General features: G+C 49.4%; 2 long non-coding RNA genes across 3 annotated transcripts; one reads left to right on the top strand and one right to left on the bottom strand.

Moving 5' to 3' along the window:
* The first annotated feature begins 747 nt into the window (after positions 1 to 747).
* Gm36416 lies at positions 748 to 1,619 on the top strand. The gene is made up of 2 exons (XR_386166.4): positions 748 to 1,001; positions 1,173 to 1,619. It is a non-coding gene; the product is annotated as a predicted gene, 36416 (long non-coding RNA).
* A 2,257-nt stretch (positions 1,620 to 3,876) lies between these two features.
* On the bottom strand, positions 3,877 to 12,064 carry C330008A17Rik (RIKEN cDNA C330008A17 gene). Of its 2 annotated transcripts, none has more exons than NR_165175.1 (2): positions 11,938 to 12,064; positions 3,877 to 6,073 (listed from the first exon to the last, which is right to left on the bottom strand). It is a non-coding gene; the product is annotated as an RIKEN cDNA C330008A17 gene (long non-coding RNA). The 2 variants fall into 2 exon arrangements; NR_165176.1 differs by lacking the exon at positions 11,938 to 12,064 and adding an exon at positions 9,038 to 9,265.
* Between the last annotated feature and the right edge of the window lie 6,642 nt (positions 12,065 to 18,706).

Below are 18,706 nucleotides of genomic sequence, written 5' to 3'. Positions count from 1 at the left end.
AAAAAGTCAGTAAGATAGTCAATGGTAAAAGCACTTGCCACTGATTTTGACAAGAGTTTGATTCCCAGACTCCACATGGTGAAAGGAGAGACACCTACAAGTTTTTCTGCAACCTTCACATACGTACCACAATACATGAATGCATACATAAAAAGAAATACATTTTGAAGATGATGTTTCCACACAGGGCCAGTATATCCCAGTAAAGCTAAGGTTGAAACAGCAACTGCTGCTATTGTCATTACTACCAACATTTTCTTTAAAAAAAACAACAACAACAGGGCTGGAGAGATGGCTCAGCAGATAAGAGCACTTGACTGCTCTTCCCTAGGTCCTGAGTTCAAATCCCAACAACCACATGGTGGCTCACAACCACCTGTAATGAGATCTGACACCATCTTCTGGTGTGTCTGAAGACAGCTACAGTGTATTTATTTATAATGATAAATAAAATCTTTGGGCCTGAGCGAGCAGAGGTCCTAAATTCAATACCCAACAATCACATGAAGGCTCACAACCTGTACAGCTACAGTGCACTCATATACATTAAATAAATAAAAAAATCTCTAAAACAACAACAACCAACCAACCAAACAAACAAAAAACCTGTTTCAACACCAAAGCTGCCATTCAGCTGTGGAGTCCAGAAGACAACACCGGCGTCAATCATAAAATGTGGAACCAAACATTGGCCCACGGGGGAGGGCAGGATGGGAGAGGGCTGGACAGTCGGGATGAATTCCCACAGGAAGCAGGGAGGCTGCCCTTCAGCCATGAGAGAGCCTGACAAAATAAGAGTGTGGGCTAGGAAGAGGGTGTTCCAGGGAGCAGACAAGCTTAACTAAGCCCTGGAGACAGAAGGGTGCCCTACAGGGCTGGCGGGGGCGGGAGGGGGGAGCTACTGGTGTAAGGCGCCAGGCCTAGCAGGGGAGGGGACAGCTCCAGCGGACCTGACTTAACTGGGGCGATGAATGCAGCGGAGCCTAACGGCCCCTTCTAGGGTAGGACTCTGCCCTGAGGACCTCCCAGCCCCATCCACACTGCATCCCAGTCCATGCTCCCAAGACCCACAGGGGCACCCACTCCCACCTAGCCCCCCTATCCAGCTCAGAGAAATCAGGTGGCTGTTCCCTCCTCTATTTATTCCTTACACCCCCCCTTTTTTTTTTCAGGAGACGATAATTATTCAGATCAGCCTGGTGATTTACTCGGCAATCAGAGCCGCTCGATGCGGTGGCCGCGGAGCCGAGACAGACGAACATCGCCAAGGAGGATGAGACCGGGGGCTCAGTCCCCTCCCTCCCCCTCGCCCGCCCGGCCTTTGTTCTCTTCGAGGTCTGCACCCGCGCTGCTGGCCCACAGTGGATGCGCCCAGCCGCACGGACACAGCAGCGACCTCGGGGGCTGGAGAGCAAGTGTACACAGGCGTGTGCCTCGGGGAGGGACTATGGGGGCACGTGCTGTGTTTGCATGCTTGTATGTATAAGGGGAAGGCGATGGAGTATACCAGTAGAAGCACCGCTGTCAGGTGTGCAATCGGGATGTGTACACCTGTTTGCCTACCAGGGCCTGGGCACAGCTGTCACTGCTGGCTTGTTTAAATGTGTGATAGACAGGTTGCCAAATGGATGTATTTTATGCTCATAGAAGGCAAGAGATGACGGTTGACGCTCCTATGATGGCAACCGTCTGACAGAGTCATGGATGAGGCAAGGCAAAGTTCTAGCTTATTTTCTCCTACTGCTTGTGCTCGAACAAGCAGGCCCCAGGGGTGATTAGCTCAGAGCTTGGGTCAGCAGTGGGGCCCAGAGGTCACGTGACAGGGGTGAGGACGTGTTCAAAGACGGGCGTGCACACTTGTTCAAAGGCCCCTGTGCATTTGTGTCCGCAGACCTTCGCATCCTCCTGCCTGCGGGCGGGCGCGGTGACGGTGACCTCATTACCGCCTCCGCAAGGCCCCTTGAAATCCCTGCGCCTCCGCATTTGGCTGCTCTAAAGTGATGGGAACGGCCTGCGCTTCCTGATCAATCGCTTAAAATTCAGGGTCGGCTCGCTCGCGTTAGAGGGCTGCCTGCCAGCCCCGCGCAGCGCGCTCTGCCGCCTTCCCCACCCCCTTGCTTTGGGATGGTGGTGGGGAGTCGCGATGCCGTCGTATTGGAAAACATCCCCGCGCTGGCTGGGGGGCCCGGTGGGGCCAGCGCTGGAAGCCGTTCCACTCGAGCAGATGGCTGTGAAACTTTGGCGGCGAGATAAATTGGGTCTGACGGCGTGAGGCCGGCTCACAGATGGGCGGGATTCTCACGCCGGCCCCCACGTCCGGCCCGGCTGCGGGCAGGGGCCGGCGCCGCACATAGCCCCCCCCCCCCACACACACACCTTGGGTACCGATCCGGCCAACTGTGGGCTCCCGGGGGCACCCACCCATCCTCCTGGGGCCTCCCTTGACCGAGGGCGCCCTCCATCACCTTCCTTCCCGCCCCAGAGCTCCTGAGAGACGAGCCAGAGGGAGGGGCACTCCCAGCGCCCGCCCAGTCACCTCCGCCAAGCTGGCAGCTGGGCTTTCCCCCTCCTTTGCCATCCGCAGAGGCCTGAAGCGTGAAGGTTAACAGCTGGGGGGGGGGGGGGGGCTGCGTCTCCCTCTCTCACCCCCTCTTTGCTGCAGCCCCGCCCACCTGCCAGCCCTGGGGATGTCGTAAACAGGGCTGTGAGGTGTGTGTGCGGAGGGGGGCTGAAAGGAGGGAGAGAGAGGAAGCCAGACAAAGAAAGCGAAAATGTGCGAGAGGCGAGGAGAGACCAAAGCGTAGACCGAGGGACCTAGACAGGCAGAGAAATAGAGATGGAGTAGGTTAGACACAGAGACACCCACGGAGAGAAAGGATGATGAAGGAACCTCGGAGCTAGAACGAAACACACATTTGTAGTGGGAGGAAGGGGAAGGATGGAGCAAGGGGACTAAATACGAACAGAGGTGCAAGCTGCACTGGCTTCGAAGTGCGGGTGATCCTGGAGGGTGGGGACGTACAGGGGCTGGGGAGCAGGGCAGGACACTGGGCTACTCCAACCCTACTCTGAGGGCTGTGGTTCAGAGCATGGGACTGCCATTGCCCGTAGCCGCGCCCTAGATCTCCGCGTCATTTCCCCGCCTCGGTTTCCCCTGGAGTGCGGGGGGGGGAGGGGAAGTGCGGGGGGTACGCTGCGCAGCTGTCGCTCTGCTACAGAGCCCGCCCAGTCGAGCTGCCTCGTCCGCACATCAGTCCAGCGGGCAGATATCGATCCTTCCCAGCCAAGCTCGATACCCGCGGCCTGCAGCCCGCTGTGCGGCGGTCCTACAAAGAAGGAAGGGCTGGTTTTCCAGGACGCCTCCGCGGAGATTCGGTGCTAGAATGAACCGGGGAGGGCCAGGGTCAGAGCGGAGCACTGGCTCCTGCAGGTCCCTGTGCAAGCCCACTAGGCAGGCCAGGCAGTCTAAGGCAGGGCATGGCCTGGGTGATTCCAGGCCCAGACTCCTTTAGAATGTGGAAGGCCAAAAGGGAGGAAAAAAAAAAAATCTTCGTGGATAGTTGATGAAGTTGAAGTTTTGTAAAGGGCGTGAAGGAGACAGCCAATCAGCAGGCCGTTATTTACATGGCTTCTCGGATTGGTTCTTATGGTGCCTCTTTAGAATGTTACTTTGAAATCTTAAGAAAAGCTTAAGTCGCACCCATGAGGAAAGAGAGAGACTCTGACATACCCCTCCAGATTTCTTGTAGCCCCCTCCCCCGGGAACTCCAGCCATGCTCTGAAGGGAGGCGGGTCGATTCACAGACATGGATAACTAACTCGAGACCCAAAGGGAACAGAGAGAGGTACAGCTTTGGCCATAACCCAGGAGACAGGTTGCACCCAGCATTCTTTAATATGCTCACTTCCTCTTCCCAATGGGGGCTGAGGAGGAACAGACGCGTTGAGAAGCGGGGCTTGGTTCTGACAGGCTGTTAAAAGCCATCCAGTGTCATTAAAGGGGCTGACCCGATGAGTAATCCTCTTGTTTGCTACAGGAACACTGCAAGCTTGCAAATACTACCGTTTCAGAGGTGGGTGGGGTTGCTCTATAGCTTATCCTTAGGCCAGTCTGACCTGGAGATCGTATTTCCCTCTACAAGCCAGTCAGGCAGACGTGACTAAATCCATGGGGCCCAGGGACCACCTTTGGAACCTCTAACAGGGCGTCTTGATCAATGTACTCCTTCTGCATCCAGTGCAGACTCTGTTCAGCCGACCCTGAGCCACTCGTGGAGAGAGGGAGAAGCTGGGATATTGGCAGCTAAGCATGGTGAATCAATTCCCATCAGGACCTTCCCACCCTCCCTTTACTCCAGCAGTTGGCCCTTCCACCCATGCTGAGGAAAGGGGGGCAGGGTGCCTTCCCCAAATTTCACCCATCTTTAGGACCCACAACCTTCTGCCAGGGGCTAAGATGACTCAAAACTCTGGGGTTGGAGAGTTGTCAATGCTGTGAGAGATTTGGGTCTGTGGCTAAGGCTGAAGGAAAAAACCCTCAGCCATTTGACCTGGGGTGTAGATGGATGAATTGACTCTTGTAGTACCCTATTCCACCCAAGCTCAAGTGAGACCCCACTTCACCAAAGCCTGACAGCATTTTCGAAGGTTGTTCCTGTGGCCCCTGTATGCATGTCCCCGTGATACATATGATATGGGGTCTTCGTCTACTGTGGTAAGTACACCTTGCTTTCAGTCCTGTGAACCAGTGTTCAAACACCTAAGGGATTCCATTACCTTCTTACCCTCCAAAGCGCAACCTCCTCATGACCCAACCAGCTGTGTGATTCTAGACACATCTCAACACATCTCTGGGCCCTGGGCCTTCTATAAGACTGTGTTCTCCTGAACCTACCATTCTCAGTGGAGTCAGTTGCAAAGAAACCCTAGAGGCAATGGATTGGTCCAAGAGGAGCCTGGGAGACCCAGCTGGTTCAGCCTATAGTCTGGAAGCAGAGCGGGGCAGCAAGATCACCAAATCCCACGGTTCTCACAAGCTCACATAATCCCATCCCTTTTCCTGCCTCCATGCCCACCTCATAAAAAGCAAGGATGGTGGTGGATAGAGAATAGGAAACTCTGTGTGTGTGTGTGTGTGTGTGTGTGTGTGTGTGTGTGTGTGTGTGTGTGTGTGTGTGACTCTGCGTGTGACTGTGTGTGTGTGTGTGTGCTCGCAAGAGAGAGAGAGAGAGAGAGCACGACAAAGTGAGAGAATATCTGTGTACACAGGGAGGGAGGGTGTGAGAGTCCTCCCCTCACCCACTGCCTCTGCCACGGTGGCACTGGGAGAAGCTGAGATAATCCCTTGCCATCTGTCTTGTGTTGCTAACCGGCTCAGCCGGACAGCTGCCCAGGCCACACAGCTCTACAGATGGGTGCAGGGGAACACTGAAGGGACAGACTTAACTCTAAGGACCAGACAGCAAGGATATTTGGTCCTCCTACCCCAGAATACCCATACTGTAGAGAGGAAGAAAATAAAGTCAGAGATGGGCTGGTCAGGAGGGACATTGCTCCTGTTTCTGACTGTGGGCTGGAGGTTAGGAGAAACCTACCCAGAATGCAGTGCAGAATGCAGTGGGATGGATGGATGACCTGTGAGCTCACCCTCTTTTATGAGTATATACATCCCTCCAACGGGAGGAGTGTAGGAAGGAAGACAAGTCAGAGTCTTGGTCCAGGCAAGGAAGAATGAATCAGTCTTAACTCTTCCTCAGTCTCCAGGCAGACCAGTACATGGGCCTTCATGTCGGTTTCTCAGAGCACAGAGCAGGACGGCTCACAGGATACTTAGTGGGTAGGTCCGCAGGTACAGGCCCATTGTTCTGATCAGGAAGCAGGCTCAGTGAGAGAAGAGCTGAAGGAGCACATCTCTAGATCGGCCTCTGTAGCTGCCCCCCATAAAAAAAAGTCTCTCTCCCAGTCTCAGCACCCACTCCCAACCTGTGGCTCTGCCCCTCGAAGGGCGCTGAGGTTCAGACTCAGTAGTGATCCCAAAATGCAGTCAGAGAAGTTAGGATGTGCCAAGCAGGGCCTGAGGAGAGATAAAGCATTATTGCTGTGTGGATCCCAATTTGCTCCCTCCCTGCCTTTCCCCTCTCACACAAACAGCATAATTCCACACACATACACTCTTACTACTACAAGCTGCACCTATACTCATACAAACAGGTACTCACTGTTGTATATACAGGCTTATAAACATAGTCTCACAGACACAAACACTAACTCAGCCTCACAAGGCCTTTGGCCAACATACAGAGCTCAACATTCACACCAAACACACTCCTGCCCTGACCTCTAAACACTTAGGCCCCCCACTTCTTTAATGCTACCCACAAGTCCCAACAACTCCACCTGTGTACACCTACTGTGCACACCTACTACAGAAGTGTGTAGAGAAACATCTCATCTAGTAGACAGGACTCTTTTCACTCCTTCCTGCCTATAGAAAACAGCCTCCCCAGGTCCCTAAGGCCTTGGGAGCTGCCTCGTGGCCTCAATCCTGGAGAAGAGCCCCTACCTTTTACTCTTTTCGGCTCTCAGCCTTTCTAGCCCCAGGAAGAAAAAGGGATCAGAATCATCTCTCTTGGGCTCCTTGGGCAGTGATCTGAGTCCCACAGAGCCATGGGCTCCAGGACTTGGCACAGACATTCTTCATCCACTCATCTGCCCAGTGCCCACACACTGTCACTCACTGTCACTCACAGTGCCATGCATGGGCTGATATTCACACAGTCACACTTCACATGCACAGCCACGTTCCCACAGCCGTGCTCACAGGGATGCTCTTGCTCCCTCACGCCCAGCTCCGTTCTCACTACCCCATCCTCCTGCAGTAATGGCCCCAGCTGAACAGGCCGAGGTTCTGGGGCCCTGAGGTCAACAACTCCCTGGCAGAGGCTCTGAGGCCTGCACTGACAGTCTGGCATGCAGAGAGACAGGAAGAGATGTGGAAGAGGCCTAGAGGCTCCTGAATAATTCAGGGCAGTCACTGCTCTGGTGGCAGGGCCTGTCAGCTGCAGGGATAAGTCGGTGGCTGGGTTAGGATGGAAAGATCCCTCCCAGGGCTGCAAGGAATGTCTGCCCAGGTTGGAGGCTCATGAGACTCCACAGGATCACCTGCACAGCCTTCTCTCTTCATCTTCGTCAGGCTAGCATTACTTTACAGGCGAGGAAACCGAGGCTTAAGGTTGCAAAGTAGGAACCCCACACTCTACCAGCACCCCTTTCTCCACACACATAGTCTGAGAAGCTTGTCATCTGGGAACCTGGAGTGTGTTGCTGGGGCCAGAATCTAAGAAGCCCTCTAGCTCTTCACCTGAGTATAACCTAGTAGGTCCACAGGTGCTGCCTGATGAGTGCAGGCATCATCCAAAGTCATGCCTCTACCTCTCATGTAACTTCTTTTTTTACTTTTTAAAAAATATTTATTTCTTATATTTATATATAAGTACACTGTAGCTGCCTTCAGACACACCAGAAGAGGGTGCCAGATCCCATTACAGATGGTCGTGAGCCACCATGTGGTTGCTGGGAATTGAACTCAGGACCTTCGGAAGAGCAGTCGGTGCTCTTAACTGCTGAGCCATCTCTCCAGCTCCTCTCATGTAACATAAGAGATCTCTATGAGCATCTTCCTTGTCTGTAACACAGGTACCAAGGGCACAGACTCCGTGGGGAGTTATCAAAGCTGACTGGATATATGACACGGTTGACATATGCAGTCTCTCCATCATGGCTAAAAGAGTGGAGCTGAAGAGATGGCTCCATAGTTAAGAACGCTGGCTGCTCTCTCAGTGAACCCCGGTACAATTCCCAGTCACCCTCATAGTCGCTCACAACTTTTTGTAACTCCAGTTTTAGGGGATTCAGTGCCCTCTGCTGTCCTTAGTACTAAGCACACATGAACACATTCAGGTGAAACACCCATATACATAAAATAAAAATAAAATGATTTTTAAATAAAAAAAAAATCCAAGTGTGGCCTGGATAATCTCTTCAGGAGAGAGACAATCTCCACACACCCTTGCTGCCTGGGTACTGGGCCTAGAGAACTCTTCCTTGGCTGATCACTCCTCCCCAGCCCTGTGTATCTGACACCTCCTCAAGACAGCAGCCAAGGTCTCTGACCAAGTTACTCCCAACTCCAGCACCTCTCCACACACCCCTTAAGTTTATAGACTTTCCTACCTTACATACCGAAGTTGGCACAGAATAGGTGTTCGAGCACTGACCACTGAACTGACCACCCTGTGCCATGTTAGTAGAATGGTTTAGGCTGCCTCTGTAAACCACTGAGGTCATGGGTCTGTTCTCTCTACAAAAAAAAAAAAGCCTAACTGATCATGCCCACTTAAACAATCAGAATATGGGTGCTTTGCTCAAATGCCAAACATCAGGTTCCCTGACCTGAAGGGTCATCTACCCAAGTCCAGGGGTACCAACAGTTAGAGGAAAGTGGTACATGATTGGCATGCCAGAAAGGCAGCCACTCAGCCTCAGGGGCCTTATCCCCGAGATTACGGAACATCCTCCATATTGGATTCAAAATAAAAGCCCCAGCAAGCCGCAGACCCGAAGCTTAGACGTCGGCGGAAATTAAAATAGCTTCTCGCTGTTTCCTGGTTTCAGTATTCTGGATAAGCTCGTGAAAGCCGAATCAGGCACTGGTCTGTCTCTCTGACTTTGTTCTAATGCTGTTTCTGCTTAGCTGAGATCTCAGCACATGCTTTTCTCCCTGGAGCTGACCCTGGCAGGTCTTGGAGTGTATGTGTTTAGAGGAGGGGGGGTCATCCACACCCCCTCCATGAGGCTAATTCCTCCGCAATGTGTCTACACCCATATACCCCCATGGTTTTTGTGGTCCCTGGGGAGGCGAGAGACTAGGGCTACCCCAGACACCCCTCCCCTCAACTGCTCCCCACAAGGTTTCCAGCAAGCCCCCCCCCTTTCTGGGGAACCTTGCGGCTGGGCCTGTGCCTGCGGCGAGTCTCACCCCAGTATTATTTTAGTCACAGACAGACACGAGGCAGATGGTGACAACATCCCTTCCCAGCTCCCCACTGACGAGAGCCCGAGCCGTTGCCGCCCTGAAGCCTCAGGGTTCTTCTCCCTCAGGAATATTTCAGTCCCGACTCAGTGGCTAAATGTGGCTGCTCGTGTGAGACAAGCGCACATCTGCGCCTCCTCTTCCCTGCACCCTTCCCAATTCCAGGGCCGAGTTGAGAGCCCCTAGGATGCCCTGCCCACCTCACTCCTTCCCATTCCCCTCCCGCTCTTCTCTGGGCCTGGACCAGACCATGAGCATCGAGCACCAGGAGAGGCCGCCATTGTGCCCACTTTACAGATGGCGAAATAAGGGTTCTGAAGGAGGCAGGGGCCCAGGACATGAGTCAACCATCAGAAGAGGAATTCCTTCCTCGCCTCCCGTTTCCACATTCCCATCTCTATGCCAGTCCCAGGCAATCCTTGTTCAGGGTCACAGCCAGTCCCAAAAGTCTTGCCAACGTGGATGTGGCTACTTGGGGTGGGGGTGGGGTGGGGGTGGGGTGGGGGGGGAAGGAGCAGGTGGTGGTGGAGGTGGTGGTGACATGGTGTGGAGTGTCCAGGCAGACACAAAGTAAGATGGTGTCACCTTAGTCATTCCACTTCTCTCGGAGCACCTGGGATGTCACCTGGGCTACTGAACCTACCTGGTATCACACTGGTGCTCAAGGCTGGCCTAGCCCTACCTGGCCATCTCCTGGTTCTGCTGGTAGGTTCTGACTCAGAGAGCCTGAGAATCAAAAGCAGGCTGGCGAAAGTTCAGGGGAAGGGAGCTATGGCAGAGGGCAGGCCAGGTCCCAGCTGTACAAGTATTCTGGGTAAATCACTCAACTTCTGGAGTTCTTTGCTTTCATCTATTACATTCACCACAGTAGTTTGCCCCTTTGCCCCTAATTAGGTAAGGAGAGTGTTATATTCCCAGCCCACCTCCAATAAATATTTCTAAAATAAATGATGGATGTGTTGAAATTAACATCAGGCATGGCTCAATTGGGCTGATTCTCTTTGGAGTCTCACCTTTACCTTGGTGGCCCACTAAAAGCTGAACTTGGCCTCTGCCCAACTTTCACAACACAAAGTACCAGTGGACATATGTAGGTAGCCAGGGCAGGGTACAGGCTCAAGCCAACAGGGTGTGGAAGGTGGAGTAAGGTTGCTTTAGTTCTTTTTTTTTTTTTATGGCTTCTTTTTTTTTAAGTTTATTTATTTTATTTATATGAGTACACTGTTGCTGTCTTCAGACACACCAGAAGAGGGCATTGGATCCCATTACAGATGGTTGTGAGCCACCATGTGGTTTCTGGGATTTGAACTCAGGACCTCTGGAAGAACAGCCAGTGCTCTTCCCCACTGAGCCATCTCTCCAGCCCCAGCTTTAGTTCTTAGACCCAGGCCTGTTTCCCCAGCCACTGACTCTGACTGAGCAGGGGTGACCTTGAGAGTTTGGGGTGCTTCCTTAGGCAGGTGAGGACACCTTAATTCCTAGTCAGACCTCCTGGCGTTTATCTCAATCAGTTCTCCTTCAATGACTCTGTCTCAGAACTGCTGGGATCTATTTAGTTCCTATCCAGGTTTGGATGAAGAAAGCTCCTCTTCCGGTCAGGCCCCACTCATCCTAATGTGCTCCCTGCTGTGTCCCCAAGCTGAGTACCTGGGCTGGGCTATTCCTGTGTTCATTCTCTCTCTGCCTCTCTCTGTCTCTCTGTCTCTGTCTCTGTCTCTCTCTCTCTCTCTCTGTCTCTCTCTGTGTGCGTGTCTCTGTCTCTCTCTCTGTCTCCAGATTTATTTATTTAATTTATATGAGTACACTATAGCTATCTTCAGATGCTCCAGAAGAGGGCGTCAGATCTCGTTATGGGTGGTTGTGAGCCACCATATGGTTGCTGGGATTTGAACTCAGGACCTCTTCCATGGAAGAGCAGTCAGTGCTCTTAACCACTGAGCCATCTCGCCGGCCCCCCCAGCAGGTCTTTTGTGGGTAAAAAGTTAGGAACTGGGGGCTAGAGTGATGGGTCAGTAGTTAAGAGTAGTTAACTTCCCTTCTTGTGGACTTGAGATCAATTCCCAGCACCCACACGAGGGAGCTTACAACTGCCTGTAGCCCCAGATCCATGCCTGGCATAAATAATTTTTTAGAGCAAACAAAGAATAAAAAATAAGAGCCGGGAGTGGTGGCGCATGCCTTTAATCCCAGCACTCGGGAGGCAGAGGCAGGCAAATTTCTGAGTTCGAGGCCAGCCTGGTCTACAAAGTGAGTTCCAGGACAGCCAGGGCTATACAGAGAAACCCTGTCTCGAAAAACCAAAAAATAAAAAAATAAAAAATAAAAACCCGTGTGATGGCACACGCCTGTAATCCCAGCATTTGTGAAGCAGAAGCAAGAGGATTTGAAGTTTAAGGTTATCCTCAGCTACATATTGAGTTTGATGCCACCCTGACCTACATCAGTTCCTGTCTCAAAAAACAAAACAAAACAAACAAAAAACCATAACCGATGAAATGGTGTAAACCTTTAATTTCAGTACTCTAGAGGCAGGGGCAGGTAGAATTCTGAGTCTGCTCTACACAGAAAGTTCCATGACTACCAGTGAGACCCAGTCTCAAGGAAACAATCAAAGGGGCTACAGAAACTGCTCAGCACTTAAGAGAACTGGCTCCTCTTTCAGAGGACCCAGGTTCGATTCTCAACACCCAAATGCCAGCTTATTCCAAGTTCCAGAGGATCTGACATCCTCTTCTGGCTTCTAGGCACTGAATGCATGTGGTACAAACACACCATGCAGGAAAAACACCCACACGCTTAACAAAAGACATTAATAGTTAATATTTTTTTAAAAGGAGACCTCTCACCTAATGGTGCACATGAACTTGTAGCCACTACCAATCTCTCCTCCTCAGTAGCCACCTGCCAAGGTCACCCTCACACGGGTGCACAGCAAACTGGATGGGGCCTCTCACTGTCACCACAAAGCCACAGGAAGAGAGACACTGTGTATCAGCTTAGAAACCTGTGGAGACACGCTTGACTGAGCTCTGAGCAGGAAACCTCACTCTGCCAATCACAGGTAAGAAGCAAAAGTCCCTCTGTGTGCCTGAGCAGGCCTCAAGGACACAGTGCTGGGGAGTTGAACGGCATTTGAGGGCCTTCTAGCCCTGGCTCTCTCTAGACCAGGCTAGCATCTGAGACCCTCTGTTCCCTGACACCGTCCTGTTCTTATTTTTACCTTCCTTTGTTTGTAGAAATCACTCCTCTTTTTTTTTAAACATTTTCCCCCTTCCCTTCTCCCTCTTCCTCTACCCCCCCCCTGCCCTCCCCCCACAAACCCCCACCCTTACCCCATAGATTTTTTATTTGCTTCTCATTAGGGATGGGTGTGAGCCACCATGTGGCTGTTGGGATTTGAACTCAGGACCTCTGAAAAAGCAGTCAGTGCTCTTAACCACTGAGCCATCTCTCCAGCCTCAACTCCTCTTTAACTTGTACCCTCTTCATGTCTCAGCCTCCTGAGTAATGGAATTACAGACAGGAGCCGCTATACCGAACTGTGCTTTCTCTAGGACTTTGCCAATGGTCTTCCCTCCACCAAGAATATGTTCCCAGTCTCTGTCTTCTGACATCCTGCCCATCCATCAAAATCACTGTCATCCCCCAGAGAAGCCTCTACCAAGAAAACCCAAATCTCAGTTGAGTGCAGGAATGAGAAACGAGGTCCCAGGTGAGATACGGAAGGCCCAGCACCTTGTCACTCAGAGCACAGGAGATGCAGTAAGCAGGGCAAAGATTCTGCGGGCGGGGTCATGGACTTCCGGAAGCATCCTAGGAGTAGGTGAGGTCAAAATTATATACTGATATTACCAAGGCAATATCCAATCTCTTCATTTGCTGACACTGGCACTGCTGGTGCTAGCAACAGTGAGTTAAATTCCGCCTTATACAGATCAAGGCGCTAACAACTGAGTCTGCCAGGGATCAGGGATATCTATTTAAGGCCTGATGAGATGGTATGGAAAATTCACACCTACACAGGTACCATGCCTGTCCCAAGGAAACGCCCTTGAGTCATTGTTTGAGGTAGGAGTTGAATCAACTGCTTTGCTTGGTTTTGTTAAAGACAGACTCATGCAGTCTGGGCTGGCCTTGTATTCTCTTTGTAGCTAACCTCTCAGAAACTGTCTCTGACTCCCAGCTCATAGGGTCATCACCTATGCCACCACACCTTAGGCAGTTGGCTTGCTTATTTGTTTTGGTTTTGGAGATGGGGCCTCACATAGCCCAGGATACCTTGAAACTCTCTAGGTGGCCAAAAATGACCTTGAACTCCTGGTCCTCCTACCTCTCTCTACCTCTCAAGTGCTGAGATTACAGCCATGTGCCATGGTGCCCGGATCTTTAAGGTGCTGAAGACAGAATCCAACATACAGGACTCCACCATTTGAGCTACACACACCCAACTAGCTCTATTTGAATTGTCTGTTATTCTTAAAGAGTTATTCCTGCCTTGATATGTATGAGTGTTTGTCTGTGTGTATGTATGTGCACTGCATGTATGTGTGAGCATCACGTGTGTGCAATGCACTGCATGCCCAGGAGGCCAGAAGAGGTTGTTGGATCTTTTGGAACTGGAGTTATGAGGTGGTTGTGAGCTGCTATGTGGGTGCTGGGAATTGGATATGGGTCCTCTGGAAGAACAGCCAGGGTTCTTACCTGCTGACCATCTCTCCATCCCCCAAATTATTACCGTTATTATGTGCACACAAGTGAGGGTGGGCTCTGGCACCACAGTGTATCAAGGTCAGAGAACAATGTCATTTATTTGGTTCTCACTTTCCACCTATGTGTGACTTCCAGCCATCAAACTCAGGTCTCCAGGTTTACTTAGCCAGTGACATCACCTACAGAGCCATCTCACTGCCCCTCAGCCAGATTTTTATTTGTTTGTTTTACATTTGTATGTGTGCGTGCACACTATATGGGCATATGCATATGTGTGTGCTTGCTTGTACGAGAGTGCAGGCCCCAGATTGATGTGTAAATCCTCCTCCCTCTCTCTTCCACCTTATTCACTGAGGGAGAGTCTTTCAGGCAAACTCACAGCTCTGTAATATGGTTAATCTGGGCAGTCAGCTTGCTCTGGGATCCCCAGTGAGACTGGTATTCTTGTCAGGAGGGTGCCTGGCATTTACCTGGGTTCTGGGGACCCAAACCCTGGTCCTCTTGCTTGCATGGCAAGTGATTTTACCCCTGGGCTATCTCCCTAGCCTCTGGTGCGCTCCTGATTTAAAAACTGGAACTTCATTTTAACTCGATAAGAAAGGCTCACAGGCAGGCTGTGGTGGGTTTCCTCTGCCACCCCAGCAAGAAAAAGCTGAGGAAGAAGCCTGCCCTAAAGCCAGGTGTTAGAAGCCAACCTGAGCCACACAGTGAGACCCCACTTCAGAAGAGCACGCATGAAAACATATTTAAGCCCCAAACCTTAGATTTTGACATCTGACAGCTGTTCTCTCAACAACAATGAAATGAGCCAATCATTTGAAGGAAATAACGGACAGTATTTGTTGGTGATGATAACGCTCTGTTCTTTCTGTTGAAATTCAAATCCTGGAATGTACTTATACACATCACATAGGCTTGGCAGCTTCTTCTTCTTCTTCTTCTTCTTCTTCTTCTTCTTCTTCTTCTTCTTCTTCTTCTTCTTCTTCTTCTTCTTCTTCTTCTTCTTCTTCTTCTCCTCCTCCTCCTCCTCCTCCTCCTCCTCCTCCTCCTCCTCCTCCTCCTCCTCCTCCTTCTTCTTCTTTGTTTTTTTTTTTTTTTTCGAGACAGGGTTTCTCTGTGTAGCCCTTGCTGTCCTGGAACTCACTCTGTAGACCAGGCTGGCCTCGAACTCAGAAATCTGCCTGCCTCTGCCTCCCAAGTGCTGGGATTAAAGGTATGAGCCACCACTGTCCAGCATTTGACAGCTTCTTAAACATTTCTGATAGAATGTAGTGTTTTCAATGAATATATTTATTTAATACAGTACAACAAAATGTGTTGACACTAGAAAGATCTGCATAATTCACAGTGAACAGACTTATGCCATGGTTATAAGGCAGGCATAAACGGGTATGGTGGCACACCACTTTAATCCTAGCAGCTAGGAGGCAGAGGCAAGTGGATCTCTGAGCGTTCAAAGCCAACCTAATCTGTAAACTAAGTTCCCACTCAGTAAGGAAAAAATGGTAGTTGGGAGCTGGAGAGATGGTTCAGCGGTTAAGAGCACTGACTGCTCTTCCGACGGTCCTAAGTTTAATTCCCAGCAACCACATAGTGGCTCACAATCACCTGTAATGAGATCTGATGCCTTCTTCTAGGGTGTCAGTCTGAAAACAGCTACAGTGTACTTACATATAATAAATAAATAATTTTTTAAAAAGGTGGATGAACAAATAGGCTAGAACTTACCAACTAGAAACTTAGAAATTCGTTGATGGGCTAGTGAGATAGATTTGCTATTTAAGAGCACTGGCTGCTCTTCTAGAGGACCCATGTTCAATTCCCAACAGCTCACAACCATCTCATAACTCCAGTTCCAAAAGATCCAACAACCTCTTCTGGCCTCCTGGGCATGCAGTGCATTGCACACACGTGGTACTCACACATACATGCAGTGCACATACATACACACAGACAAACACTCATACATACATATCAAGGCAGAAATAACTCTTTAAGAATAGCAAACAATTTAAATAGAGCTAGTTGGGTGTGTGTAGCTCAGATGCTGGAGTCTAGCATGTTGGATTCTGTCTTCAGCACCTTAAAGATCCGGGCACCATGGCGCATGGCTGTAATCTCAGCACTTGAGAGGTAGAGAGAGGTAGGAGGACCAGGAGTTCAAGGTCATTTTTGGCCACCTAGAGAGTTTCAAGGTATCCTGGGCTATGTGAGGCCCCATCTCCAAAACCAAAACAAATAAGCAAGCCAACTGCCTAAGGTGTGGTGGCATAGGCGATGATCCTTACAGCAGAGGAGAAAAGAGAAATCACCAAAGGTTAGCTGAGCCATAAAAACGTGGTCCTGAGAGCTGCCCAATAGGAGTTAAGAGCAGCCCAGATGGAACATATAAAATAGGAAGTAATAACTCGGGGTTATCAATAGGAAAGTAGATTCTGACGGCATGGAGGGTGGTCAGCTGCCCAGCTATTGTGCTGCTTAAGGCGAATTGTAAATATAAAGGCTGTGAGTGTGTTTTTTATCTGGGAACTCAATAACCAAAGACGGGGTAGAAATCCTGGGCTGGGATATTAAATATTTTCTACTACCATCTTATGATCTGGGAGTCAGAGGCAGTTTCTCAGGGATTAGCTACAAAGAGAATTCAAGGCCAGCCTGGACTGCATGAGACTGTCTTAAAAAAAAAAAAACAAGCAAAATTTCTCGTTCACTCTCTTCTGACCTCTGAGAACACTGAACACACACATTGAACCCATGTATTCATGCAGACAAAAAAAGCTTTACCTAAAAAGTTTTTCATTAAAAATGAAATTCATAGCTGGGCATGGCATGGTGGTGCATGCCACTTGAGAGGCAGAAGCGGGAGGGTCTCCATGATCTCAAGTTCAGCCTGGTCTACAGAGTGAGGTCCAGGACAGCCAGGGCTATGTAGTGAATCCCATATCCCCCCCCCAAAAAAAAGATAAATAAATAAAAATAAAATTCATTGATGGGGCTTCAAAGTCTAGATGACAGTTACACTATAGGAGATTTGAAAAGCTTTTAGAATATCTTATATAGCCAGTCTGCTATTTGTGGGTTATTCTTCTTCTCCTTCTTCTCTTCTTCTCCTTCTTCTTTTTCTTCTTCTTCTTTTTGAAAAATTTTATTTATTTTATGTATGTGATTACACTGTAGCTATTTCCAGAGACACCAGAAGAGGGTGTCAGATCCCATTACAGATGGTTGTGAGCCACCATGTGGTAGCTGGGAATTGAACTCAGAACCTCTGGAAGAGGAGTCATTGCTCTTAACCACTGAGCCATCTCTCCAGCCCCATTCTTCTTTTTCTGACCCTTTATCTCACCCCTACCCCTAAAACTAGATAGGAAAAAACTAGGTTAGAGGGGAAAGAGAAATTAGGAAAAATCTAATTCCTTTCCTTTTGTTTCTTCTTTGACCTCAACCAACTACTAACAAACTGCAACCAACCTCCCTAAACAACCAACAATAATCAACCGACTCTCAGAGTCCTTGAACTTATATACCCTCTGAAAAGTTCCCAGAATTCCAACCATCATGCAATTGCAGAAACTGTCTGAAGCTAGCAAAGCCATGCTTCTGCTAGAGCATGAGACAAATCACAGTCAGCTGCTGCAGAAAATCTGAAGCAGCCCCCGTATTCCCACACCTGGAATGAAAATAAAACCACATTCTTAAAATATTTGTGTTTTTTTTTTTAAAGAAAGCAAATCCCAGAATTTTCAAAAATGTCACTACATTTCTCCACTTCTGTTTTTCTTCTTAAGATTTATTTATTATTATATCTAAGTACACTGTAGCTGTCTTCAGATGCACCAGAAGAGGGCGTCAGATCTCATTACGGATGGTTGTGAGCCACCATGTGGTTGCTGGGATTTGAACTCAGGACCTTCGGGAAGAGCAGTCGGTGCTCTTAATCACTGAGCCATCTCTCCAGCCCCTCCACTTCTGTTTTAAGCCATTAATTGTGCTGTGTGAAGCAGGGAATTATAAACAGTGACATTTTTAATGAAATAAGTGCTTTTTGGGTCAGTGGCGAGGGTTTTCCGTAGACCTCTTCTCCTCAATTCTTTTTTCTTTTTCTTTTTTGGTTTTTCAAGACAGGGTTTCTCTGTATAGCCCTGGCTGTCCTGGAACTCACTTTGTAGACCAGGCTGGCCTTGAACTCAGAAATCTGCCTGCCTCTGCCTTCCAAGTGCTAGGACTAAAGGCATGCACCACCACGCCCGGCTTTCTCCTCAATTCTAATCTTTATCAGTTTTGATGGTCTCTACTGCTTTTCATTTCCTGTGGAAATATAAACAGATCCATGTCTCCAACACAAAACTTCCTCTGGCTTCTGTTCTGACGTCAGAGCACTGTGGATTCTATCTGCTTTTTTTTGTTTTGTTTTCTCTTTGTTTTATAAGCCTTTCCTTTAAGACATGACTGGATATTTCTACAACTGCTTGTCCTGTGTTTGGGCAATTGGCACAGCCTGGAATTGTATTTGATGACACATATCAACACTTGTCCCGGGAGCACCTACCACTTCACCCTTACTGCATCATGGGCTAGGATTGCAGGAATATTAATCTGAGTACCCCCACTGCTGTAAAAAGTTCCCTTCCCCATGAATTTATGGGTATGTCAGTCACAAAAGGACTTAACTTTCCTATTATACCTTCTAGTCCCACATGGTTTACCCATTCATACTTTGTTTTATCTGAGATAACTTTCCAATTCCTAGAAACTGAGCATAAACCTTTTGAAACGGTCATTCCAAATTCCAGAATTTTTGTGAAATGATAGTTACATCAGCTCCTGTATCCACCTGGTCATATATTTCAATACCACTTACTTTTGATTTTAATTTTGGTCTCTGGTTGTTGACAACTGTTTCCC

The sequence above is a fragment of the Mus musculus genome, chromosome 18 (assembly GCF_000001635.26).
Source record: "Mus musculus strain C57BL/6J chromosome 18, GRCm38.p6 C57BL/6J".
In the NCBI taxonomy this organism is placed as follows: domain Eukaryota; kingdom Metazoa; phylum Chordata; class Mammalia; order Rodentia; family Muridae; genus Mus; species Mus musculus.
Note: the sequence above shows the minus strand (reverse complement) of the source record. Positions and strands in the feature narration are given on the sequence as shown.